This window comes from Rissa tridactyla, chromosome 4, assembly GCF_028500815.1.
Source record: "Rissa tridactyla isolate bRisTri1 chromosome 4, bRisTri1.patW.cur.20221130, whole genome shotgun sequence".
In the NCBI taxonomy this organism is placed as follows: domain Eukaryota; kingdom Metazoa; phylum Chordata; class Aves; order Charadriiformes; family Laridae; genus Rissa; species Rissa tridactyla.
In genome coordinates this window covers 81,020,743-81,027,679 of record NC_071469.1, presented here as the reverse complement: position 1 = coordinate 81,027,679, position 6,937 = coordinate 81,020,743, and the positions used below count along the sequence as shown (strand labels likewise).

At 40.3% G+C, this 6,937-nt stretch overlaps 1 long non-coding RNA gene across 1 annotated transcript in view; it reads right to left on the bottom strand.

Annotated features, from left to right (window-relative positions):
• Positions 1–622: 622 nt before the first annotated feature.
• LOC128909499 (uncharacterized) overlaps positions 623–6,937 on the bottom strand; it is a 90,960-nt gene continuing 84,645 nt past the window's right edge. The window contains exon 3 of the long non-coding RNA XR_008466395.1: positions 623–715. This is a non-coding gene — a long non-coding RNA (uncharacterized LOC128909499). The remainder of the gene's footprint in view (positions 716–6,937) is intronic.

The window sequence follows — 6,937 nt, the reverse complement described above, 5'->3', positions numbered from 1 at the left end:
TGCTAGGAAAACCCACCCACATGGTTTCCACCAGGAAGTTTCAGTAAAATTCATGCGATCCTGAAGAACACCGAAACTGCATCAAATCAGTATTTCCAGTCAGAATTTTTTTTCTTCAGAGCATTTTCAGCCATTCCTACCAATCCTACCAATCAGGATTTAAATCCTGCAACCTTTGGTAGGTCTATGACAACTTGCCTGAAGAGCAACTCCTTGCCTTTCTCCATAGCCTTTAGCAGGAGCCTAAATCCGGCCGGCCTGAATCCTGCCAGCAGGCAGAGCCCAGCTCCCCAGACAGGTGGAGTCAGCCCCCACCAATCATAAAAGCTTTTACTGTAATAACTATTAAGCACCATTGAATCGAATAGTCTAATAATCACTTACACTTTGCATTTCCACCCAAAAGCTCGGTGTGCTTCAAGCAGTAATCAAGCATCATTATTTTTTTCACATTCGGCCTTAAGCCATGTGGTACTGCAGTGAGTTTTATTAGCACCTTGCCAGCGTCCCGGCGCAGCGCTTCACCTACCTGGCCACATGAAGGTAGGGAAAGGCAATCATGACAGACGTACCTGAGGAAGTAAATCCAGCAGCCTCTCCGCTCAGCGGCAAAAGTCCTTCAGTCAAATCCCAAGAATGGGCTAAGCTCCATCTTCTGCTAGTGAGCCAATTCCACTACTTTGTGCCCTCTGCAGCAGGATTGATTAGAAAACTCCTAATGGATAAACAGAATCAAAACAGAAGAAATTTTTATATCAAATTACTAGTGACAAATCATATTTGAAAAACTTTTATTTAAGTTTTTATTAAAATTGATGTTTAAGAATTTCTTCTGAAATTGCAGCATTGTGAAAATTTATAAAGGCTTGGAATGTCAAAATACCCAGTCCATGTAAAGTGAGTTTTGTTTCTTAGGTATAAAAATAGGTAATAAAAATGAAAAGGAAAGGGAAATACATTTAAACTTAGTTCTATTTTAATATATCTAAGGTCGTTATTATAGTAATAGTGTTGCTGAAGTGAAGACAGTTTTAGCTTAAACGTGTCCCTGGATTTATAACATTAAACCTTCAGTTCTACTGTATTTACTATCCACCAAATTTGATTTTATATGTAGCAGCTGAACACTGAAGTGCCGATATCTTTGTATTCAATTAAAGTAAGGAATAAAGAACACAAGCATGTTTTTCACAGTCTTAAGTTAGAGCAATAACAAGACTCCTTTTATGTTCTCCTATTCTACTAAAATTATAATAGGGGACTATTGTGCTCTACACTGACTAGCAAGTACTCTCTGCAAATCATTTTGCTCTTAGGATCATAACAACGTGTGAAGTCATTTATTGATTCAATCCTGTCAGCAAAAGGGACTTCTGCAGCGCAGAAGCTATCACCGGCCTGCACACATACCCCCAACAGGTGATGAACAGCAGGAATATCACAGGGAGAAGCTCCCTTTGCAAGTTGCTGATCCTGCAGCATCATCCACACCAGCGATTCTCAGTGAAATCAGGGAAACTATTGAGGTGCTTAAAGTAAAGGCTGTGTTTTGTTGATCATCATAATTTTTTGCTGTAACAATCACTCAGATGTTACATTAAGCTGCGTGGCAGATAGGTAACTATTTTACACATAGGCAAACTGAAATTGGTTGTTTTAATGGAGAAATCCTATGGCATTTCCATAGCTTTCCACTTCCAGGTCAGACTTCAGTACAGAAGACTCTCTCTGCTGTAAGGTAAGCTACAACACAGGAGCATTTGTTCTGGCAACAGGACTCTTCGTCACTTCATCCCTAAGCCATCCCCTAGGAGATGGTGGCAGGGAGAAGTTCTCAAGTCCCCTTCCTGGCTCCTGAGCACGTTTCCAGGGAAGCCAGAAGGAGTATGGAGGGGCAATTGGATGAAACCAGCAGAATTCCTCCTGAAGGGACAGTCATCTTTGTCGTGTCTTAGTCCCATTCTCATATTCCAGTGTTAGCCCAAATCCTCCTTTGATATGAAATGCAGGAGCGTCGCTGACCTGAGGAGGAGATGGTGATTAGCAGCAGATGAGTATCTGGTGCTTTGAACAGACACAGAGACTTACGGGACTGGTAACGGGAGACTGCTTTTGCTGTTGCTGGACCATGTTTTATAGCAACTCATGAAATCCCATAAGCGATTCCAGCACTGTGTAGCTGATGACATTTAAGAACATTTCTCCCTGTAATTTTTTTAAATGACTAGCAACTCCATTATTTGAATAACCAAAAAACTTTCTAATGACTGCTTGAGGAGCCTTTAATTCATACCCTGCTGTTTGGAGTTAATCCACTCAGAAATTAAAACAGTGCAGGTCACCTTTGAAAAGGAGAAATCTGCAAAAATATCCAATTTTACACACACAAAGTATATGTGATGAGACATTTACTTTGAGCTGGTGTAAAAGCGCTGTAACATACTTGATGTGACGCAATATTCCTAAACATATTTAAGCCCTAAATATTCTGGCAGAAATAAACCCTGTTCAGCACTCTATTCTTAGATTGTCAGGGTTTTTTTTTCTTGTTTTTCTCATTAGACTGACATGTCTTCCTAGTCACGGGGGCCAGTTTTGCTCCTAATGACAGAAAGGAAATGCTTTTGCAAATGATTCCTGTGAACACGGAGGGCAGCCCTGTCCTTCGGCTCCTGCAGTGGAGCGGGCAGTGCCACCGCTCGCAGCTCACAGCCAGCGCTCCAGCAAGCCCTGGGGCTCAGGGTGCCTCCCCAAGAACCTGAATATGCTGATGGCATGCTGACTGGCTTCTGAAGACTGTATTATCTTTAGAAAAAAGGTGAGGGGCAGAAGCGAATGTTGGACGTAAACAAACAAAAGGCAAAAGAGAGAGGTGCTAAAATGTTCACATCTCTGCTTCCAGCACAGTGACCTTCACTGGGGAGCTTCTGCCTCAGAGTAGTTCATAACAACAGGCTGGCAAGTGCCAGCCTGCTTGCCTTTAAAATGTCACTGGTTTAACATCAAATCAAGAGGTATAATTGCATTTTTCCTTCCTTCTGTCCACCGCCCGAATTCCAGTCCTGATCAGGCCCAAACCAAACTGACAGTGTATTTGTGTTCCCATAAGAAGTCTGTAAAAGGTCATAAAAGCTGCAAGTTCAAACGACAGGATCATTTTCAATATACACGATGACTTTCCTATTTCCCATCCGCAAGCAGCGGGCTGCACTGTCTTGAAGTTATTCCAGGATCCAGGTCATAGGCAGAAGTCTAACACAGTGTTTGAGAAAGAACTGATTGGTCTTACATCAGGAAATTCAGGATTAAAACTGTCAGACTGTGCTTTCTCTTTGGATTATTCATCCTTACCCTGGACAAGTGACATTTCCACCAAAAAGCTTCATTTTTCTTTCCGTGAAACTGATTAAGGTAGAAAGCACACTTCTGTATTCTGGCTAGGCATGGTTCTCACTTCACGCAGCAAATGCATTTTTAATTGCCTTTAGTTTCTACTTTATCTAGCTTTCTTATCTGATATTCTTTGCTAAACGATCTAACAGTATGAGACACTCATGCAAGAACATATGGAAAGAGAAGGTAACATATATTCATAATAATGCAACAATAGCTCATCTTCTAGTACACCGTGCTTACAATAAAATCAAAAGCAGTCAGAAAATCATATTACTTCACACAGTAAAATTTATCTGAAATTTAAGGTGTATAGCCTATTTTAATAAACACGATGCTGGCTGCCTAACACTTAGACAGGAGTATAAAATGGCAAGAGAATACAACATACAAAAATCATCATCTGTCAGGTCCATCAGGACATGGGGATGCCATTTGTCACCTCAACCTGCAGGAGATCGGAGCTGCTGCACTCCTCCTGCTCACTGCAGCCCCTCCATATGAAAAGGGATCTAGAAATTTGTTGGGAAGAGCTTGAATGAGGTGGATCACCCAGAGGCAGAGTAGCTGAGTAAAAGCCAACTCAGCTCAGTCTTGGGAATTATTAAAAATACTCTGCTTTGCAGAAGTACACTAAATACTGGGAAGCAGCCAAGCTCCAGCATTACCATGAGAAGCTCCGACTTCAAGAGGCCACAGCAGTGCCTGAGGGTACGGAGGCATTGCTTGCCTCTGAAGGGTCTCTACCTACATACTGCGGTTACTCCCTCTGAGTAACATATTTGTGCTTAACTTACACCACGATCTTTATAAACTATATTAGATCACCATCTTGTAATATCTTAAAGATAATTATTATAAAATAGCATTTTATAGATTTAAATTAAGACTTGTCCCTCTTCTGGGGAAAAAGTAATTTAATCATCTTTTGAAAGAGATAAACACATTGACAAAACTCCAAATACTCTACATTTGGGTATACAAAATAGTTTTAACAATTGTTTACCAACATCCTGATTCATCACATTCTTAAAGCGGTATAATTAAGGGGGAATCAAACCCAAAATATTATTAATAGAGACTGAAAAAAGAAAGCTGCTAAAAAAAAAGAATGTTAAATCCAAGAGAGAACACCACTGAGTTAGGCAATACCTTGTACTTCCCACTGGGCTCACAGAAACTAGTAATGTCTCCCACACAGAAAATTGACATATATTTGACCACAAAGAACTCCCAGCACCTCATATGGAAAAAAATCCATATAAGAAACCAAGAGATCAGACAAGATACGTAGCAACCTCTAAAACACTTAGGCCTCAGTTCTGCAAACGTCTCTGTGTGAGCTGCAACACAAGTGCCTCTGCAATCCGCCAGCTCCTAATGTTAAGGGTGAGGAGATGAACCTACTGTGCAAGATTTTAAAGAAGAATACATGTTTTTTATGTGTAAAACTGGAGAGTTTGCTTTACTTTTTAAAAAAGTTAAGATTGTTTCTCCTTTCCTTTTCATTATTTGCATTGCTGGGATCACACCATGCTAGGATCCGCACTACTACAAAGCTAGAAAACCAAAAGAATTAGAAATTCAAGTCACATCCAGTTTTTTAAGAGACTCAATGGATGACTGGGGAATTAGTATAATTACTGCAACACAGATACTAAGCAAATAAGGCCTGCTTAACTAGAGGTGGGGAAATGAGTTTTATTTGCTTAGAATGCATTGATCTCTCTTTCTTTCTTTCTTTCTCTCTCTCTCTCTCTTTCTTTGTTTAGTTAAATAATAAAAACTTGATAAATTATTGGAAGAAAAAAAATTGCTGTTAAAAAGTCACCCTTGCATCCCTCCGGTCCAGAGTTGAAGATATAGCTACTGTGAAAAAAATTTTTGATTAAATGTGGTTGCATAAAGTTTCCTGATTTGGCTGCTAGGTAGCTCACAGAAACAAGCCGCTATGGTAGAGGATACTGCTCTTGCAGAAGAAGAGAGGAAGAAAGCTGAGCCAGCAAGACTCGCAGCATCCTCTGCAGCACAACAGCCTCTGTTTCCTGGCCTCACCACAATGAATATCCAGGCACGGGGGTTAACCTTCCTGTGCTCACCTCTGGGCCTTTTGCCAGGACCAATTGTTTTAATAACAGTTTAACATAAAATAGATTTCATTTTATATAGATCTACGTTTCTCTCTATATATGTGGTATATAGAGAGATACTCAGTATTCAGAGTTGTTGTGCTTTAAATGATTTACAAGATTTTCTGTTTTAAATACCTTTATAAATGCCACTTAAGCTGTGAGAACATAGGGGAATACTCCAAACTGATGCAAGTTACTGCACCTGTCAGTTAGGGATTTAAGTAGCTAGCGTGCCAACGTACTGTATCTTTGGATCATGGGTTAGTGAGATAGCGAGAGAAGACTGTGTGAAACTGGCTAGCTGATAAAGCCAAAATCATGACCTTTGTTGAATCAGTGCAACCAGAAAATGTACAGAAACCCTGTCTTTCCAAGTAATACTAGAGCGTAAAAGAACAGAGTGCGAGAAAAAGAAAAGTTCAAGTAGAACAAGAATGTTATGTTACATATAAAACACACACAACATGGAAAATCATATTAGGCACAAACATCTTGTATTAAACACACCATATATAGGCTGATGCGCATAAAGGCTTCTAAGTAGTCCATTAATTTTTCTTTACAGCTCAGGACTGTACTTCTATTTTTTAAGGAACTATCTGCAGCTGCTCTCTGCCTAAACCACAAAAACCTATCCACTTAATAAAAGAATGCAACACAACTCATCGAAGCCAACAGTTTCAAAAAGCATCCATTAATTTTGGATGCTTCTGGTTTTAGATGTCTCCCTTAATGAGCTTGAATGTAAACATGCTCTTAATAATTCTGCCAAAATTAGGCTAATAAGTCGATGTCTTCATTTATCAGCCTGACCTCGTGCTGTACAGATGAATTAGATGCTCTGACTTAATCATTTATATTACTTTTCTTTATACGAAATAAAAAGAAACTTTGGGCCAGACTCTCTATTCTGTTCCCGTCTCTCCCATCTATCCTGGCATAGGGAGAAAGCAGCCTGGATGAAGATGCCAGCAGAGCATCTCTGCAGCCTGCCCAAGAGGGAGTCACCTCCACACCCCCCTCATCATGGCATGCCTTTGTGGAATGGAGAAGGGAATGTGAAAGGACGTGTATTTTTTGGTTAGCAGATAACCCTTTCATCAGTACTGTATCTCTTCAGCCTGCTGGTGAATCAACCTGCTACCCGCTGTTCAGAAAGACTGTTAGAGACTATGGCTCCTAAATTAGAATTGAAATGACTGTTTTGTTCAAGCAGGATCAATTACTTGCTAGTGTTTCCTCTCTGCTGGCTGTAGTTAGAAAGCCGTAGGGCTGATGTACGTGGAGGAATAAGTGTCGATCTGGGAGGTGACACTGTGGAAGTTTGGCTATGGCCATGGTAGGAAGGACTCAGACTGAAGAAAAATCCATCCAGAAAATTGAACTGCTTATCCCCAAAAATGAAAGCAAGC